At 51.2% G+C, this 21,010-nt stretch overlaps 1 protein-coding gene across 3 annotated transcripts in view; it reads right to left on the minus strand.

The window, feature by feature from the left end:
* LOC112297343 (protein FAM163A) overlaps nt 1-20,206 on the minus strand; it is a 48,622-nt gene extending 28,416 nt beyond the window's left edge. For 2 of the 3 annotated variants that reach the window (XM_045189126.2, XM_024552159.3), the window contains exons 1-2: nt 20,101-20,206; nt 19,720-19,896 (exon numbers count right to left, since the gene is read on the minus strand). The gene's annotated coding sequence lies outside the window, so the exon portion shown is untranslated. The remainder of the gene's footprint in view (nt 1-19,719; nt 19,897-20,100) is intronic. The other variant, XM_053916282.1, reaches the window with a different exon arrangement.
* Nucleotides 20,207-21,010: the final 804 nt, after the last annotated feature.

A 21,010-nucleotide genomic window follows, 5' to 3' on the forward strand; every position in this document is an offset into this window, starting at 1 on the left:
TGCATCCCAGGTGGCTGCAGGAATGGGGGCGCCAGGGGGCTGGGCAGGCTCTGCAAGGTAGGGGTTGGGAGCTGGGGCTGGGGTTCACCGAGTAAGAGGAACAAAAGAAAGTGGAAGGCTTTATCACTGCCGGGCTGTCCTTGGGGAAGGTTCTGGGAAGAAAGGAGAAGGCCCGGCCAGCGCAGAGCAGCCACGCGGGGGCAATCCGAAGTGACAGCTACAAATGTGCAAGACAGTGGGCAGACGTGTGGGGGGTTAAAAGTGTCTGGCTGCTGAGCGCGGAAGTGGAGGGGAGTAGACTGGAGAGGCTGTGCGCTCAAATCTCTTCCCTGGGCTGTGCTGGGGTCTACAGAGTGCTCTCAGCACTCGTTACCATAAAGCTGTTTTTCAAATTAGCACAAGCCTGGCCGAAGGGAACACAGGCAGCAGCAGGCAGAATCGGTGGTCCAGCTCCATCTCTGACCTCTCCCAGGAAGCTTTCTCTGGCATTTGCACAGGCCAGAGAGCGGAGAGCACGCTTGCTGTGCCTGAGGGTGGTAGCACTCTGCTGCCTGGGAGAGGGATGGCAAGAGGACTCTACAGTTCAAGGCTCCTACAGAGGAGTGGAGATGCCTTGAGTGTGAGGGCTCCGCTGTCTATGCTTACTTTGGTACTCAGGTTGTTAGTTTGGGAGAGTTGGGTCCATCCACCCAAAGTGGAGGCAGCCGGTGTTCTGAGTGGCTGAAGTAGCAGATCTCTCCCAGGCCAGGTGGCTCTGGGGCCGTTTGGTGTGGGGAGATTGGAGGCCCAGCTTTGGGGCTTCTGTCTCTTCTGGCCAGCAGTTCTGAACCTTTCCGCAGACACCCGCTGGGCCCGGCACTCACCGTGTGTGACCCCTGGGCCCTGGTGGAGCACTACACTCCTCTGCCCACTGCCCAAGAGAGCAAATCCATGGACGCAAGCAGACGAGAAGGGGATGACGGAAGCACTCGTCCTGGACCAGCTCTGGTAGCTGAAATAAGCTGTGACACTCCTCAGCGAGATTTCAACACTGCTGAGCATCCTGGCGCCCAGCCAGCTTTCCCCGGCCCGGGCTGCTCTCCCCAGCAGCCTGAGCAGCTCCCACCCGCCTCCAGCACTGATGCTCTAACCTGAAGAGCTTCAGTTGCATGTGGATTTCAGAGCTTTGTCTCAGACTCACACAGGCTGGCCCTCGGTGTGGCCTTGCTCTCAGAGTATGTGTAGTCCCCTGAGCGGTGGCATGGATGTCACCAAGGAGCTTGTTAGACATGCAGAATCCTGGGCCCCACCCAGACCTGCTGACTCAGGACCCACATTGAACAACATCTCCAGGTGCATTCAAGTCTGAGAGGTACTTAGCCATCACACCCGACCTGCCCTGCTACCAGGTGAAGTGGCATCCTCTCTGACGCCGTTCCAACAAACCTCCACCAGCTGCAACTGTTACCACCATTAGCGGAAGCAAAAGAGGGCAGGAGGTGAACATGGAAGGGGGTGTCGCTGTGAGGTGTGAAGTGCTTTAAATCTGGGGGCACTAAGATGTCATCTATGAAGAAGACATCCCATCGATTCTGAAATCTTATGATCTTTGTAACAGGCATATGCTGACAAAATAACAATTGTACCTAACATTTACTGAGCTCTCATTATGAGACAGGCACTGTTCTAAATAAAAGTGCTTTACATGTGTTGATTCATATGATTTCACATAGAAATCTCTAGAGGTAGAGTCTAACATTATTCCCATTGTACAGATGAGGCAACTGAGGCCCAGAGGCCCAACTGACTTGCCCTGGGGTCTGGTATGGATGCAGACTGGAACCAGGATCTGCATGCACCCTGGCCAGGTACCCAGAGCCCACGCTCTCAACTACCATGTGAGACCACCTCAGAAGGGAACATTGTCCCCCGACAGGGGTTTCTTTCAAAGCTATGGCATGCCTTTAGGGTGACCAACCATCTTGGGTTGCCTGGCACTCGGAGGGCTCCCTGGATGACTTTCAGTGCTGGAGCTGGGAGAATCTTGGGCAAGTTTGTTGCCCTACCAATACCTGACACCTTGCCTTGCACAGAAGAGAAACAGAAAGGAAGGGAATTAAATGTAATAGGAAGTCTTTGTGCTTATAGAATTTGAGCTCTTGGAGGACTGAATCAGAGTGTGGGCAACTGCTTCTATTTGAAGAACCCAAAGCCTATCCATAGGACTTAAACCAACGCTCATTCTCCATGTGTGGCTCCGTTTCCCTACGCCTCAAATGTGAAGACTTTTATCTGCCTCACTCTCTTCTCCCGCTTCTGCCCTGATGTCAGAGAACACTCAGGAGCCTGCCGATGGTGCACACGACAGCATCGATGTCCTAACACACAGAGGCAGATGAAAATGCTGGCCAGTGGTTCCCTTGTCGAGGTTACCCTGCACCCACATGGTGTCTCCATCAGCTCAATTTCCTGCCAGCTCTGGGACTCTTGTTTCTTTTGAGGCCCTTGGGAAGTTCTTTGATTGGTTCAGGTTTCTTTTAGCCTGAGAGCCATTTATGACTTCCCGAATAAAATAAAAAGAGCTCACTCAGTGTGTATGTGAGAGATCTCTTAGAAATAATTTTTAAAAGAAGTTCCCCAAACCAAATTGGATGGGCTGGCGAGGAAGCACCAAGGCTGAAGTCTGGGGGAAGGTCGAGGAGAGGGAGCCTGACTCCTCCACACACCTGGCTGAGGCCTCTGGGAAAGCACGTCTTCTCAGACAGTGAAGGCTGCATTAGGATTTCCCTGTCATTTGGGGAGAGGGGCCTGGCCCTCAGTTTCCACATCTATAAAATGGGACTTACTACAACCTACCACCAGGGATCATGAATCTGCTCTCAGGCAGAGACGCAGTTCTCCCAAGGGTCCCGTGCCCCTTCTCAGAAGTCAGCTCCTTCCAGCCTTCCCTGATGAACTTCATTAGACTAGTGGTGGAAGAACTACACATCCTTAGAGTAGAAGGCAGATAGGAAAAAGCAGAGTCCAACCCAACAGCCTTCATTTTTCAGAAGAAGAAACTGGCCAGGCCAGTGTCCTGCGGCCCCTTTGCTCCTGGGTTTTTCACGGTCACGGCCACGGCACTGCCCTGTAATCTAACACTGATGCCCATTCTCTCTCCAAGGCAGCTGTGAGACCCTGGAGACAAGGGCCAGCATGCTGCCCCAAATATTTCTCTTCCAGGCTCCCGCAGCGGCCTGGACACAGTGGCCTTCATTCTGTTGCTGGCTGACTAATGCAGAGCTGGGAAAGGACAATGTGAGCTCTAAGCACAGCCAGGAAGGTGAGTAAGGAGATAAGAAATGAGCACCAAAGTGTCCCCCTCTTTGTACTCATTGACCCCATAACCAACCTCGAGCATTCCTAAAGCGAACAGCGCATGCATGGAGAAATGGCTGCCGGTTTGGTACAAACTTGAAAAAAAAATAACAAAGCATTTCCCTCACAAGTAGCCCGGGAAGCACACTGTTTGGGCCTCCTTGCTGCTCTGTGTCCCTAGACCCAGAGGATGGAGCCCTGCAGGCCAAGTGCTAGGACACCCGGTAACCAGTTCACAAATGAAAAGAACACCGTTCTAGCTCTGTGCATGGGAAGGACTGATACTTCTTCTCCATCTGATCTGTGAGCCCGGACTGAGCCACATACCCAGCATGATCCCAGTTCTCTCCAGCACTCAAAACATGCCTCTCTAGCCCTGGCTGGTGTGGCTCATTGGACTGAGCAGTGGCCTGCAAACTGAAAGGTCACTGGTTCAACTCCCAGTCAGGGCACATGCCTAGGTTGCAGGCCAGGTCAGCCATTGGGGGCATATGAGAGACAACCAATCACACTTGGATGTTTCTCTCCCTCTCTCCCTTCCTTACCCTCTCTCTAAAAATAAATAAAATCTTTTAAAATAACCCATGACTCACCTGGTGTTGACTTCCACTAAAGGCACACACTTGTTAACCTGGGGTGGGGAACAGACAGAGCTATTGAATCCTGGTCACATCCATTTGTAGCAATTATCTATGAGATCGGTCACTAATGCGATTACCTCTCTGCCTTTATATGATTACATGACCTTGTAAAAATCATCATTTTGTTCATTCATTCATCCGCTCATTCCCATCCATCCATCCATCCATCCATCCACTTAACAATAGCATATGGCATCTTCTCCATGCTGTGCAACTTCTAAGCCAAAATCAATAGAATATTCTCCAATAAACCCCCCTGACTTAAAGCAGTATCCATTAAATAGGGAGGCGGTGGTAGGTTGGGAAAGGGGTGTTCAGCGAAGAAACAGCCAAGTTAAAACCTAAGCACTGCTACCCACTAGTTATTCACACCCTCTGAGCCTCAGTTTCCACAGCTCTAGAATGGGAATAATTCCTCACAGAACTGGTGTGAAGTTTAGCTGGAGAAAAAGTGTGTAAAGAACAATACCCAATGCTTGGCAGGAAAAGGGCATTCAATAATTGTTAGCTTACAGTGACCTTAGAATCCAGTTTGCTCCTGAGCCCCCTGTTCACCTGACACCTCGCCAGCCCCAGTCCTTCAAGCTCATTCTGCGTCCTGGGTCAGGGTTGTTGTTTTAATCCTCCGGTGAGCTGGACCTGACTTGATTCTGACCGATGGGCTGCACCGGGTTGAGAATGTGATCTCTACCCAAGTCCGCTGGGAAGGCCCCGGAGCGCGGGGGAGGATGGTACACCAAGTCCTGCTAATAAATACACACACAGACATCAAGGCTACCGGCTGTTGTAGTAACAAGACTTGACGCTTTCCTGGCTCCTGTCATCCTCGGGGCTGAAAGCACTTAATGAATTAGTCTCGCTCGCAGTCCTGGAGGAAACGCTGCTATGTCTACAAGGAGCCCAAGGTCAGTCACTGGGGTGGGGGCGGGGGTAGGGGAGGCAGGTGCAGAAACCAGTTAGATGGATAGATGCCTAGAGCGGCTTTGTTTGCTGCTTGTTTCTTGTCATAAAAGTAATAATTGTGCATTAGGAAATGGTGAAAGTGCAGAAGTCAAAGGATAAAATTAACATCCCCTGTAACTCTGTCCACTTGCTGATAAGCACTGATAATATTTCGTTTTACTCTGAGACATATACACGTACTTACAGGGGTTATACTGCTACACGCTACTTTATAATTTAACGACAGGTCACAAATATCTTTTCACGTAAAATGTGTTTCTACACCGTTGGAAGTGGCTGCGGGTTTACTAAAGAAATCCCTATGCACTTCAGTGGGTAGTAGTTATTTTGACTGGGAGAACAGTCTTGCGATTTCTCTTTTGGGGACTTCCTTTCAGGGCTTAGGGAGCAGCACGAGTGAGAGCCCAGCGCAGGGGAGCGAGGGCTGGGCTTGCGAACTGAAATGTCGCTTGGTGTGCCAGGAGTGGGGTGGGGTGGGGTGGGGTGAGGGCCCTCGGTAGCCATGGTGGGGATACCCAGCGGTCTTGGGCAGCCCCAGACTTCACACAGAATCTGTGGTATCCAGAGGAGGGATGCACTGGAAGAGACTAGACTAGGAGCTTGGAGACCCCACACCTCTCATCCGTCCCTGTTTCCGTCATGCTGTTACTTGCCCCTTGAGACCCAAAGGTTGCATCTGCTGTTGTGATCTGGCCCCCTCTCACCTGCCCCATCCCAGGTCATAGGCTTCTGCCCTGCTGTGCTGTCAGCCCTCTCCATGTCTTTGCAGGGTTGGGCCGGCCTGGCACGCCCCTTCTGCTGCACGTCACTGGTTTACTGAGTTTGTAATAACTCAGTCTAGGTGCCACCTCCTCCACTTTTCACGGACTCTCCTTCCCCCAGGCTCGTTAGTGCCCCTTCCACAGGCTTCCACAACAGTTTACGCTTGGAAAATCACATACCTCCACATGATGCTGTTCGGTGTCTGTCTCCCCCCTAGACTTGGAGCTGCGTGGGGCAGTGTCTTACACGCCAGGCACACACTGGGTGATCAATAAATACTACTGAATAGAGTTAAAGTGGTCCCAGAGTCAGTACCACCAGCCCTCGGGTATGACCAAAACACACAAGGCATCAGGAACACGGAGGCAAGTCCCCGGTGCATCCACATCCCTCCACCTTCCCTGCCACGCTGCAGGCTACCCTCTGTCTCTTGCCTGAACCACCATAATCATTTCCCCACCGACTGCCACTCAGCAGAGGACAATCTTCTTCAAATAATCCACACATATCTCATTCCCACTGAATACACAGCACAGATGTTTGGACTACTGTTAGAATGCCTGCCTCTCCCGTCTCATCTTATACCACTTTTCCCTTTGGTCCCAGCCAATCGCCCTTCTTTCTGTCCTACCAACTGCAGACCCCTTTCTTGCCCTGGGAACTTTCTCTGGCCAGGAAGTTCAGCCCCACATTCCCCCTGTGAAAGGCTCCTTGGGCCTTTGTTTAAGTGTTCCTTTACCCATGAGGCCTCGCTTCGTGATCAAACCCAAAGTAAGTCTCCTTTCATTCTGTCATGGGACCTGCTTGTTTTTATTCAGAGCATCTTTCTACTTGGGAATTTTATTTTTATTTTTGTGACCATTTGTTTGGTAATACTTTTTATCCTCTCCCTGGGGAGGGGTGATTTTGTCCACCAAGGGAACATTTGGCAATGATGGGACATATTTTTTTGGTGGTCACAGTTGGGGCGGGGGTGGTGCTGCTAGCATCTCATGAGTAGAGGCCAGGGATGCTGTGATACATTCCACCAAATACAGCACAGCCCCCTCACAACAAAGAAGGACCAGACCCAAGATGTCGGTAGGGGCTGGCCCACACTAGCCTAGAGGCTCCGGAGGGGCAGGGGACTTGCCTGCCTTTTTGCCATTGTGTCTCCAGCACCCGGCCCTGTGTCTGACCCCTAGTAAGCCTTGTATGTAGCTGCATGGAAAAATAGGTAGACGGATGCAGGGGTGTTCTTACAGCTGTTTAAGAACTGGGCACATCATGACAATGGGAACTAAGCCCACCATAGCCCTGGAGCTTGGGGCAGGAGGCCCCTCTGTACCAGGCATTACACCTTTGGTTGCTGGACTGTGGGTGCCCTAAGGGAGAGGCTGAGGCAACTTCTGGGGTCAGTGGTGAACGATTTGATCTTCCTGCCCCCACCCCTAGCCTAGCCCACAATCTTATCTAGGATGACCCCAAACTTCACCCTCTTCCCTCCGGGTCTAACGGCTAAAGAAAGAGTCCTCCTCCTGGTCAGTCCAGCCTCCTGCCTGTGGTCTAGACCCCACCTGCTCCCTCTGCTTCCAGTCCAGGCCCCACTGGATATTCTCGGCCTGGACCTCCCACTTGCGGCTCTATCCCCTCAGCCTATGGACACAGTCAGGTTTCTTCCACTCTTAAAAACAACCTATCGGCCTGGCTGGTGAGGCTCAGTGGACTGAGCATCAGCCTATGAACTGAAAGGTCACTGGTTCAATTCCTGGTCAGGGCACATGTCTGCGTTGTGGGCCAGGTCCCCAGCTGGGGACATGCGAGAGGCAACCACACATCGATGTTTCTCTCCCTCTCTTTCTCCCTCCCTCCTCTCTCTGTAAAAAATAAATAAATAAAATCTTTTAAAAAATCCTACCATCTCTCCTCACATGCCCCAACCACCTCTCTCCTCTCTCCCAGTGAAGCTGCTAGGACTCTAAGTCCACACACCCTCGCAACAATCATCCGGCCACGGCAGCATTTCTCTGCCCCTTCGCTGCAAAGCCTCTCGAATGTTTGTGTACACTTGCTTCTCTATTTTTCACAACTTATTCATTCTTAGCTCACTGAAATCTGGTTTCCAACTTCCACCCACTACTCTGTAACTGAGACAAAGGTCTTCAATGACCCCGTGTTGCCCGTCTGAAACAATCTACTGTTGACTGTTCACTCCTACGTGAAGCTCTCTCTTTATCCTTAACTTTTTCTCCTCTTTAGCCATTCTTGACCCTGCCTCTCCTGGCTTGGCTCGGGCCGCCCTGACTCTTCCCTCTTTGCCTCTTCTGGCCCACTCCCCTAACAAATGCGAATCCTTCCCAAGACTCCACCCTTGCCCAGCATGCCTGCCTTAGGCATTCCCCTGTTTATGGGTGATTCCCAAAGCTATATATTGGGGCTGAACTCTCCTTTGGTTTCAGAATTATACTCCCAAGTGGCCCCAGACACTGTACACTGAGCTATCCCACAGGAATCTGCAATTTGAATGGTCCCAGACAGAACGCATCATTTTACCTGGTTTTCCTCCTGTAGTCCTCCTCCTCGTTAATGGCACCGCCACCCATCCAGTCCCCATGCCCAGTTGTCTCCCTCTGTGTGTCCCCTCATAACCAATCAATCGCCAATCTTACCCAGTCTTACATTTCTGGAGCATGTCCCTCTCCATCCTTGCATTACCCCTGTCTTCATTTGGTTCCTAGTTAACTCTTGTTTTCCCTTTGTTAAAACGTGTTTTTGACACACCCCAGCACTTCCCTTTATCTCAACAAAGCAGATGAGCTCCACAGCCTCCTCCACCCAAAGAAGCCTGCAGACTCTCCATTTCCCAATCTGAGCTCTGCGCCTCCACTCCCACTCTCTCCTCCTTGCACTCCCTGTCTCTCCCAATGGCACCACCCCTTCTCAGGCCTCCTCCCCCATCCAAAACCCTGCAGGTCACCTTAGATTCTCTACTCTCTCTTTTCCATCTCCCTTCACTCCTGTCTAGATACCGCACTACACTTACCTCCTTTCCTGACTCTACCCAACCACCTACCTTAAACTACGGAAGGTATTTATGGACTCTTACTATTGCAGCTATTCTGTTCTGGCTCTTCTAATTAGACTATGAGATCTTTGAGGGCAAGGACATATCTATCATTTTTCTGAATCCTCCAGTGTGCCCAGCACAGCACTGAGTAGAGAGTAGATAGGTGCCCCACAAAGAAATGGGTCCACAAAGAAACCCCCCTGCTAAGAGAAGAGTGGTGTTGAACTAGCAGCTCTCTGAGATGAAAGATGCCGTTTGTCTGACTCCTTTGCCATAGTGAGAGGATGTGCTCAGTAACATTAAGACCTCAGCAAAGGGTTGGAAGTGGTTCTCTGAGGGGCCTGGGGAAGGGACTATGCCCAGGACAACATCAGGGATTGTGCAGTCACCACGAGGACTCAGCTGATGTCTGAGATCTTGAATCTGTTGGCATGCATCTGTCGTATGGTGTCCTCAAGCAGTACTTGATGGTCTGCAATCTTGGAAATCTGTCCTACCTGTTTTGGGGTGGCTGCCTGACCTCGGAAATAAGAAGCAACTGTTCAAATCTTTCATGAATCTGTTCTGCTTTCCAGAATTAGAGGTGGGGTGTTTTATTTCCATTATCTTGCAAAAATCCTTATTCCTTTGAAGTCCCTGCTACTCGATTTTTCTTCATTCTATCCTTTGCCCCATCGCTGACTCTCCCTCATCGAGGACTCTAGCAATGGCCTCCCCTCCATCTAAGGTTCTGCCATCACCTAGAAAGTCTCGATTTTACAAAGATGCCTTCTCTATCACCACTGCCTCCAATATCCATGACCTTCTCAATGCCAGTGGCTCTAGTTTCACTTTGCTCATCTGCTCCCGTGGCCATACCTTGGACCCACATCACTAGAAATGGTGTCTGGTCAGCCTGCACCTGCACTAGCACCACTGTCTCCTGACCAGTCACTCTGCTCTCTTCAAAAATCTGCGGAGGCTCCACACCTCCTACAGGGTCAAGTCAAGGCCCTTCGCCAGTCTCTCTGCTGTCTGGTCTCTCATCTCGTCTTCATAACCAGACACCTCCTGTTCTGACATTCCTGGGTTATATATAGTTTCAGTTCCCCCTGACATCTCTTGAGCTTTGTGGCCTCCCTCTGCCTAGAATGCGCAGGAAGTTTCCCTTGCCTGCAAAGTTCATCCTCACAGCCCAGCTCAAACACTACCCACTCTGGGAAGCCTTCCTTGCCTAGTCTGGGCACACCTAAGGGCTCTTTCTCCTGTGCTCCCAGCACCTGATACAGTCGTTACAATTTTTATATGATCGGATTAATACCTGAAGGCAGGAGCCATTCCTCTCCATCTCTGCATCTCAGTCTGGGTGCAGGCCTGGCCCAAAGTTGGCTTCAACAGGCGTTTGAAAGGAATAAAGGAATGAATGTCCTCTGTATATGAATGAGGCCATAAGAGATTGGGCTCTTGAATTAATTGAACCTCTTCTCTCTTCACCCTGGCCCTGTGCCCTGCCCATATGATTAAATTCCGTAATAGAATCAGCCCTGGCTAAGCACCACCTACAAATCCCTCAGCATTAAGTGGTGGAAACGCTTCCAAGTGCTTAGAGAAGAGAGAGATCGGTGCTTCAGCGATGGGAGGCGAGACCAGTGTCGATGGGAGATGTCCATCTACTTCTTAGGTACTAACAATTTGGGAGTCCTAATGACCGTTTCATACTAAAACCTACTATGTGTGCAGCGCTGCGCTGATGGTGAGGACGGAAATGAAAACAGCAGCCTGTGTTTGCTGATGGCTCGCTACGGGCCAGGCACAACTCTGAGGAGTAAGCGACATCGTCACTACTCCCCTTTCACAGGTAAGAAAATGGGTTCAGTGTCACCTAGCCAGTAAGGGGTCCAATATTATCATTTTTCTCTACTTTCTTCACTCTTTCTCTTCACTGTTCTCATCGCTCCTATTAAACAAACTTCTTCCTCCATCCTGTCTCCCAGCTATCCACCCTTCCTTCGATGGCAGCACCCTCATTGCTGACTGCCACATACAAACACACAGACATCCGCCCTTGTCCTCTCCTCCTCCTCTCCAGCTGGCCCAAAGAGTGGTCCCACCCCCTCTCGAATCCAGTCCCTCCACCTGCACATTAGACGCTGTTCACACATCTTCTTAGGAATCTCACATTATGAATTATCCTTCCTTTAACCTATAACTTTTCCATTCAACTGGATCTTTTCCATTGGTATTTAAATGTATTCAATCATCTCCCACTAAAACATAATGAAACCAGCCCTGGCTGGTGTGGCTCAGTTGGTGGGGAGCATTATCCTGTAGACCAAAAGGTCATGGGTTCAATTCCCAGTCAGGGCACATACTCCAGTTGCAGGTTCGATCCCCAGTCAGGGTATGTACGAGAAGGCAACCGATCGATGACTCTTTCTCACATCGATATTTCTCTATCTCTCTGTCCCTCCCTTTTTCTCTCTCTAAAAGCAATGAAAAAAATGTCCTCGGATGAGGTTTAAAAAGAAAAGAAGCATTATGAAGCCACCCTAACTCTTCGGCCATCACAGCCAAACCTCTGGCAAGGCTTACTCACGTGTACAAGATCCACTTCCCCCCTTTCCTCTCCCCCACCAACTACGGTCTGACTGTGCCAGCCGCATCACTGAAGCGCTTGTCTGAGTCACCCCTGCCCTCCATGTTTCTGAAGCCCAGGGACTTCTATCGGTCCTCACTTTCACCAACTTCTCAGCAGAAGCCAAGTTTTCTCTTCTTTTTAGGAAATACTCCGCCCTTGGTTTTCATGCTATTTCCACCTCCTATGTGTTTTTGTCTCTCTCTCAGGACCGTCCTTCTCTGTGTCCTTTTCAGGCCTATCCTCCTCTCCTGCAAGTCCATCCAGGCCTTCTCTTCTAAGTCTTCCCTTCCTCTCTCCCTGGGCAGTGTCATCCATCCCGTGGGTTCCATTATGCCCGGTGCTGGTGACTTACCAAGGCCTGCCTCTACCAGTCCTCTCCTCTCCTCCAAAGTACTGCTTACCTGTCCACCTGGCCCGCTGAGCTCCCGACTCAGATGGTTCAAAGGCTCCTTAAGCACAGCATGTCTGAGGTTGAACTTGCGATGCTTACCCCAAAGCCTGGGCCCCTCTCACTGCTTCCTGTCTCAGGGAACGGTCCCACCACCCACCACTACAAAGCTGGAAGCCTAGGACTCATCCTCAAAACTTCCCACCCGAGGCCCTGGCTGGGTGGCTCAGTGGGTTGGAGTGTCGTCCCAATGCACCAAAGTTGCAGGTTTGATCCTTGGTCAGGGCATATGCAAGAATCAATCAAAAAAAAAAAAAAAAAAGAATCAATCAATGAATGCATCAATAAGTAGAACAACAAAATTGATGTTTCTCTCAAATCAATAAATTAAAAATTAAAAAAAAAATCTTCACACACAACTCTCACATCCAAACCAACGCTTCCTGTCCATTTTATACTCTAAACCTTTCAAGTCTATTTCTTTCCATCTCCACTACCAACATCCCTGTCTAAACCGCCGTCACCTGTCACCTGGACTACTCCAAGAGTCTTCTACTAGGTCTCCCTGGGTGTGCTCTTGACCACCTCAAATATAATGTCCACACTATACAGCCAGGGCGGTCCTCCTGAAATGGAAAAATCTGTCACCCTCCGGCTCAGGTACTTCAGTGGCTCCCCATGGCTTTACAATCAGCATCCACATCCTCACTGTGGCTGATCAGACTGCAGGCTCTAATTCCTGCCTACCTTTCCTGCTTATCCGATATTGCCTCCTCTCTCTCTCTGCACAGCAGTCCACTGGCCTTTGGGTACCTCAACATGCCACATTCTCTCTAGCCATGGCCTTCGCCTGCACTCTCCTCTCCCAGCTCCTGTCTCCCCTCACCTCCTTAGCTCCTACTCATTCCTCAGGTTTCAGCTCAGCCAGCATGTCTTCAGGATGGCTTCCTGGGTCCTCCCTGAACGGCCCCGGACCTCTCCTATGTACCTTTCCCATGCCGTGCACCTCTGTTTTATAGCTTCTCCCACAGTGTCACTTTACATTTACTTTGTGATAAATGTGTTTCCCCTGAACGACTTCAAGCCTCATGAGAACAGGGGCTCTGACTGTTTTGGTTTCTTCCCCCTCAACCTTGTGTCCATCCCCCTTGGCATCCAATAAATATGTGTTGACATCTTGAAAACGCGATCCTCAGGTTTCAGCCCAACTCTAGCTGCTTCTGGCCTCATTACTCCTCTGAAGTTGTCCTTGCTCGAGTCATCACCGCCTTCAGACCGCCAGCACTGTCCTCCTGGGGCGCCCTGGTGCCCTCCCAGCTGGACTGAGGGTTTCCTGTACCAAAATAGAATCTTGGCAGACTTTCCCCAATTCATAGAAAAATGAGCTGACACAATGTTCTCACTTGAAAGCTTTTGTTCCATACAGTTTTCTTTCTTCAACCTTGGCACCTGGGTTGGAATGTAGCATAAGGTGCTCTCTGATTTCAAAATTATCATATATTCAGCCATTTTAATATGTAAATATTTCACAGTGTTTTCCAGAGAACACCACAATTGCCACGGATTTCAGGACACAAACAAAAGTGGTTAATATTCACTGGCCAAACCCAGAGAAATAATTTTCTGTTCTCTGGTTTATTCTCTTGGGGGTGTCTGGTGCTATTCATCATGTTGATTCTTTATTTTAGCAACCAGCATTTATTGAACACATACTACATTTTCCCACAGCCCTTTGTCCCTGTTTTCACTGTGGCCTTTGTCACCTTCTGGGAGCTCCTCCAGGGACAGGCATACTTGTTTCATGGGCCTTCACAGATACTGCGATTTTTACAAACGGAAGGTTTGTGACAACTCTGTGTTGAGTGAGTCTGTTGGCACCAGTTTCCCAGCAGCATTTGCTCACTCTGTGTCTCTAGGTCACATTTTGGTAATCCCCATGATATTTCAAGCTTTTTCATTATTATGACGTCTGTTATGGTGATCTGTGATCAGTACTAGGTTGACGTTGCTAGGGCGAAGCCATCCACCAATGAAACTCTTACAACCCACCGAAGGCTCAGATGATGGTTAGCATTTTTTAGTAATAGTTTTTACTTAAAGTATGTAAACTTTGTAGATATATGTTATTGTACATTTAACAGACTACACCATAGTGTAAGCATAACTTTTGTACGTGACTTGCTTTATCGCGACATTCGCTGTTTTGCGGTGGTCTGGAACGGAGCCGCCCTATCTCCGAGGCCTGCCTGAGGTCCTGGAGGCTGCCGGGAGTGTGGCTTTTCCTTTGATCTCTGCCTGCTCAGAGGAGCACTTGGCCCAGACACACGGGTCATGTCTGTTGAATGCAGGAGTGAACGAATGGGTGAACAAACGTGAATAAAATGGTGAGGCGAACTGAGTCCTCGTCCCCAGCGCTCTGCTGCCGTCCCACTGCAAAACTCGCGGTGACAGTGGTTTCGTACACGGAGATGCTGATTTTACATCTGGCAAATACCATCTGTTGGGTTTTTTTTTAAAGCAAAATGAATCTGCTGTAAACTTACACTTAACGGGTCTTACACTTGTGGGCTTGACTTTTAATATCTCATATATGATCAAGCCCTGTTGATTTTACCTCCCAAAACAATTGTAGTGATTGACTATTTTATGGGGATATAAACAGTTTCATTCTGTAAGTGCCGTATTTTGCTGTGTATAACGCGTACACTTTGCCCAAATTTTTGAGGGAAAAATAAGGATGTGCATCATACATGGGTAGTACTAATTCCATGTCTATATAAATGTTTTTTTTAATTTGTGCTTATGCATTAAAAGTGTAACTCTAGAAAGCAAAATGATATCTATATGCAAAATAATACCCTGGAATATGATCATCAGTTTTGCTTCTAAATATAAATAGATAAAAACTGAATAAAAAAATTAAAATGAAAGATTTTTTCCTGAAAGTTTGGGCCAAGAACGTGGGTGCCCATTATACACGGAAGCACATTATAACGGCAAAATACAGTACCTAAAAAATACCATGTATTATGTCTATGGCAGAAGTTGGGTGAATAATGACATTACTGATATTAATTTACCTTTAAACACTCTGTATTCTATTGCAACCCCATGCCTTAGCCCAAGGTGTTCTCCTAGCTGCTTCTACTGAGTTTGTCTATCAAAATCCTACCTAACCTTCAAGGCCCAATTAAACAACTCACCTCCTCCAAAAAGACTTTACTAATCTACCTGGGCCAGCCTTTGATTCACCTTAGTCCCTCCGCACAGCCAGCACGTTGCTTGTACCTCCCCCCAGTGTCCTGTGCTCTGCAGAGCCCTGCGGGCGATGTGAACGCATCTCTCCCCCTCTGCCTCTGGGCAACTCATGCCCAGGGGCGGTGCTGTGCACATCTTTCTGTCCACCCAGTGCTCTGAACAACAGATTATTTTCTAAATTGAAGTGGCTAAACTGATCATGTGCTACTAGTACGGTATGTAAACACTTCCTGTGTCATAAGGTGACTTTAACAAAAAACAGTTGGGGCGTCTGTCTTCCCAGCTCCCTGCTCGTTCTGGCAGCTGGAGCTGAGAGCCAGGTCTAGCATCTTGCTCCCACACCTGTGGGCAACAGCAGCACACAGAACAAGCAGCTGCCTTGTGTGCTCCAGAATTTAATTGGGGAAAAATCCAAGTTGTCCCTCTTTTGAAGCGGAATGGGAGTCAGAGGTGAACCCCAGCAGGTGAGCTGTGTGGGAGGAGAAAGGTTTGCAATGAGCGCGGCTCTCAGCTCTCAGGCTGTTTTTCCCAGACAGCAAAGAGACCCCCAGCACAGATCTGGGGCTCGGGTACCACCCTGCTCACCCTCCTCCTTGGGTGCAGACACAGGGCCTCATTAGCCCAGAGGCAATTGCTCCTTCCCCCCCTTCCGCTGTCCCCCGGGCTCACCCCACACACAGTCCGCTCAGCCCAGCCTTCAACACACACCGAGAGATAGAAGTGAGAGAGATGGAAATCCAAACCAAGGAGGCTGACTGCTCTGTCCTTGAACCGTGCCTTGCAGAAACCTATTCAGACTGCCAAGATTCCAGATCATCCACCAAAGCACAGAATGCTCAGCCACATGCTGTTATACCCCAGCCCGAGTCTGTGAGCACCTGTGTGATGCCACTGTGCCTTACTGCAGGTTACTGTGCAGAGAACAGAAAAGTCACCAAAGGGAGAGCAGAAAGGCATAGTTGCTCGATGGTAATGAGCCTGAGCTCCCCCATCTACCCAATCTAGAGATTAAGTGACATAATGTAGGCAGAGCGCTTAGCAGAGTAAGTGGAACACACAACGCTCCCAATAAAGGCTAACCACCTAACGGTGTGGGAGAGCCCCCATGTCGCCTGGCTGGAAGCAAGCCTTTCCTGCACTGCTTCTGCTCTGCAACAGCCTGTCCTACCTGGAGGCGGGATGGCAGTGCCCGATACCTGCCTCCATCCATCCCCTCGGTGCATCCCTTGGCCTCCAGGATGAATGATCAACAGAAGGGAATCCTTGAGGCAGGGGGACAGCTGAGCCAAGCATCTGTGCTGATAAAAAGCACCCAAAGGGGCATTCAGGGACACAATGATTGATGGTGTGACAACTCCCATAAATAACCTTCACCCCTCCTCTGGAGCAATAGAGCCCTCGACTCCAGAATAATTTCCAAACCTTTTCTTTCGAGTATATCTCTGTTTCTCCCCAAACGCAACACTAGAAATAAGCCTCCCAACACACCTTCCACCCTGTCGGGTGCCCAACCACAGTGCTCCTCCTGTGCCCTTACTAACGCCCTCCAGTCCCTGATGCTTATTCCGCATAGGGAACATTAGGGCAATACAAACAGAGGTAGTTTCTATCTCTGCATCTTGCTTTCAAAGCTGGAGGATCAGATCTTGCCTACCCAGCCCAGAGAGGTCCAAGGACCCCTCCTCCACCCCAGCTTTCTGAGCACAGCCTGCATATTGAAAGGCATTTTGGATGGCCTGATACTATGGGCTCTGTGTGGTCTCACAGCACTTTGGCTTTTATTCCAATGGGAACCTCTCAAGCAATCTGGGGTGGGGGGTAGTTAGCTCCACACCACCCAGCTGGAGAGGAGCTCAAGAGAACTGTCAGGCACAGAGCAAGGAGAGGATTTTTTTAAACTAGCTAATGTAATCACATGGTTTGCAATTGGAAAGATACAAAGGGTTTACAGGTCCACTCTCTCTGGAGGCAACAGATACTACTCAGTTTTGTGTATATAGTTACTCACACTGACAAGCAAATAGCTTGGAACTTTCCTTCCTCCTCCACGAACGGTAGCATATTGTAAACGCTCTATGCGTGTTTTCCACTTAGCCATGTATCTTGGAAGTTGTTCCATGTCAGTTTCAGAGTCCGTTTCTCCTACTTCTTTTTCTATGGGTGAATGGCACAGTATTTGACTGTCTGGAAGCACCACCAGGTATTTAACTAGTCCCCCTGTGTTGAGCATGTAAGTTGTTCTTCCACAGCTCAAACAATGCTAGACTGTACGTATGTCTTTGTGCCCATAAGCAAGCATGACAGCAAGTTAAATTCCTGAAAACGGAACCACTGTGTCAATGGCGCGGGCATTTCAAATTTTGAGAGATGTCTCTACAATGCCCTCCAAAGAAGCTGTACCAATTTATTCTCCCACCAGCAGCATAGGAAAGTTTGGCAAGTGAGTGTTAAGTAAGTCTGTCACTGCACTTTGCATTTTCCATGTGAGGGAATTGAGCTCTGTGTGTGGATTAAACCCCCGAGTCCGAGGGGGAATGAATAGCGTGCATTTCCTAGGCTAGCGCGATCGCCGAAGTCTAACGGGGTCACAGACATTGTTGTACCTACAAATCACAGTCTGCATTCACAGTGGCTCTGAATTTTCAGCTACTGCGTGTGCGTGTGTTCGTCATGGGAGGAGAGTGGCCCTGTGGACAGAGCTGGGACTTTGGAACCAGAGAGGCCTGAGTTCCAAGCTCAGCTTAATGATCTTAGCAAGTTTTTTAACCTCTCCCAAACTCAGTCTCCTCACGTGACATACGGGGATAATAATACTGATTTCACAAAGCTTTGTGTCTGGCACATAGAAGGCACTTCATACATGGCAGCACCTGTCCTCAGTGTAAACAACCATCAGGCCAGACCCCAAACTTCGGGGCACTTTTCACAACGGGCAAGACCTGGGAGGACCGAGCCAGAGCCAAATCATTCTTTCGTGAGTAGCTCCCCAGAGGATTCCCAGCTCCTCCTTTGATCTGCCCCAGCATCCTTCCCAAGTTAGCAGGAACTGTCACGGAAACCCCTCCTTGTGCCCGGGGTAGGGGGTTGGCGGGGGCGAGCCTGTGGCAGGCTCTCCTGTTACCAGGTGATGTTTGACTCGGACAGAGGCGCTCTCTGGACTAAGCAGAGCTCATGTCCAATTACAGATGGACAAGCTGGAGACAAAACAGAGGTCCTTGAACAAAACATGAGGGACTTGCCCTCATTAGCACGGGCACTGGAGCCTTTCCCAAGCACAGTTTTCCATGAGGCCACAAAATGCAGATTTCTAGTTCTGGCAGGAATGCCAGTGATGCCCAAAACTAAGGTTTCGATGCATGCATGTGACCCCCCCCAAAGGACTTCAGAGGTTTTTCCCGATCACACGTGGCCCTGTCTCATTCCCTCCCCCAGGATGTACATAACATAGCCATGCCCCTTAGGTGAGAGTGAGAGCGGAAGCCATGCTGCTGACCCAGCCCATGTCCCGACTGAACATTGAGGAGCACATTTTTGCTCCTGCCTGGGCGCCAACGTGACCCCCCACCTCTATATGCTGGGTTAGGTCCTCTCAGGGATGGGAGCTGGAACCCCAGAGAGAGATCTGAGAAAGTATAACTGTTTTCAGAGAATATTCATTTGCTCTGTCTTCCCCTTGGAGGAAAGGGGCAGCGTCTGAATGTACTCAGGAGAACTTGACCCATACACAAAGGAAGTGCCTTTCCCGCGGGACTGAATCCCAGCGCATCTCAGGCAGGGTGAGCCTGTGGGATCTAAAGGCCCATCATCAGTGTTTGTCTCTCACGCCGTACAAACCGGGAGCCCGGTTCTGACACTGGAGGATGTGGCGGGGCATAGAGATCCTACTGCATCGAAGTCAGCCCCTGCCTCCTTGGGAGCCCTGAGCCCTGCGGGTGAGGCTCTCCTCCTCTTAGATCCTGCCCTCCAGCCAGGCCCTAAGCGTGAGCCGGGGCTGGGGACGGGAGAAAGAGTCTCAGTTGACTGCCAGCCGGCGGGCCCAGACTCCGGGCTGGATACCTGCCTCAATCCGCTAAAGTTGCTAGAAAAACAAACTTCCAGGTCCCCACAAATCCACCCAGGGAAAAGGAATGCCCAAGTGTGGCAGAAAAACATCGGTGGTATATGCAGCCCAAGGGCGCTGATGGAGAAGACGTCTCCACGCCTGCATCTCTTGCTGCTTTGGGGGATGCAGGAGGCCACCCTGCGGGCGTCCTGCGGGAGCCCTTCCCTCAGTTCGCCCCATCGGGGTCAGACGCGGGGTGAAGGGGACGCGAGCAGCAGAACTCGGGGCTGATCCCGACACTTTCTGCCGGCTCCCTGGTCTCTTTACTTGAGCCAAATCCTCCTCCAAGGCCACTGAGTGGCGGCTTCGCTGTGGTCCCCGCCTTGAGTCCAGCTGGCCAAATCGGCCCGCGAGATGGGGTTGCACGCCTCCAGCCAGCTCCGGGGCCTCAGGAAGACGCCCCGGTGTCTCTGCTCAGGACACGCACGCATAGACAGAAATGCTGACCCCACCCCGCCAATGCACCTCCTCCCTCCTTATTTTGTACAACTTTAGGGAAATCACCAGCAAACCGAGTTGGGGTGGCCAGGTGGGCCTGGAGGTAACCGCACCATCAGACCAACCTGGCCACCCAGACCAACGAGGGTCCCCGCGCCCCTCACTCACTCATGTCCAGAGATCGTGCTCCGGCCACTGCATTGTCCTCGGGTGGTCGTGGGCACCGAGGCACAGCAGCCACGGTCGCATGGGGTCCGGCGAGAGAAAGGAGCTGCGGAGCAGATCCGTGAGGCGGTGTGGAGGCGAGCGATAACGGCGCTCTCTGGGGCAGGGACCCAGAGAGTCCTGCCGGGAGGCGGGGACATCGCAACCTGCAGCCTGGCCACCAGGCCAGTCGCCCACCTTCCCCAGCACAGCCCTGCCCCTCAGCGAGAACGGCTTCCTGGAGCCAAGTGCGAGAGCCGACCGCTGAAGCCACCCCAGCCCACCAGCGCTGGGGTCCAGATGGAGATGCACGGTGAGAGGCGGCCCGGGGCGGGGGGCGCTTACCTGGTGCAGAGTCGCCCTCAAAAGTACACCCTGGCCAAGCACATCCACGCACGCACGGAGCCGGTGCCCCACGGGATCCTCGGCCCGCCCCTCCCTCCTGTTCCTTCCTCTGCGCAACCCGGGTGCCTAGGAGCACCCCACCCCGTCACTGAGCCTCTGCGCCAGCGGCGGCTCCCGCGCTGTCCGCACGTCCTGCCGGGCGCCCGGGGCTGGGGGGCGCTCCACGTCCGGGCCGCGCACGGCCAAGCACCGCATCGCCCCTCCAGGTGGCCGGCGCTGGGGGCACGCACCGAGCGAGCTGATTGGTGCTGGCGCTGGCCTCAGCCCTCGGAGAATCCCACCCCCCCCCCCCAGAGAGGCTGTTCGCAGGAGGGCGCAGGGCGAGGGAAACTGCAGCGGCGGGCTGGTGCCTTCCAAAGAGCCTTTAGCTCCACTGCCGTTTTGCCCAAGAAATGTAAACTCGGAGTCAGGCGCCCTAGGCAGCCTGGGACAGGGGTCGGGTCCAGCACGGAGAGCCCCGAGAGCACGGGTTTCCAGGTCGAGGGTAGGTCGCTGTCCCCTGAGCTTTGCCTAGCGACCCCGGAAAGGCTCACTTATCCTCCTGTTTCTGGCTCACACGGTCGAGGGGTGCCCCGTCCTCTTGGCAAGGCAGGCCGTGGGTAATTAGAGCCGGGGTGCGAGATGTGGCGGGAAAGGAGAATCAAAGACCTCCCCTCCCCCCGCCGCCAGGTAAAGGTGCTCCAGATTTCTTGTCTAAAATCAACATTTCGTAGTGTTTTAAAAGTCTACCAGTTACTTCTGTTCTGCACCCCTAACGACAATTTCTGACCTCAGTCTGCTCAGAGAGCAGGACCGGGTGCGGTGGAAGGAAGCGGCCACGTTTTAGCGCTTCCCAAGCGTCTCAGGAAGG

The sequence above is a fragment of the Desmodus rotundus genome, chromosome 12 (assembly GCF_022682495.2).
Source record: "Desmodus rotundus isolate HL8 chromosome 12, HLdesRot8A.1, whole genome shotgun sequence".
Lineage (NCBI taxonomy): Eukaryota > Metazoa > Chordata > Mammalia > Chiroptera > Phyllostomidae > Desmodus > Desmodus rotundus.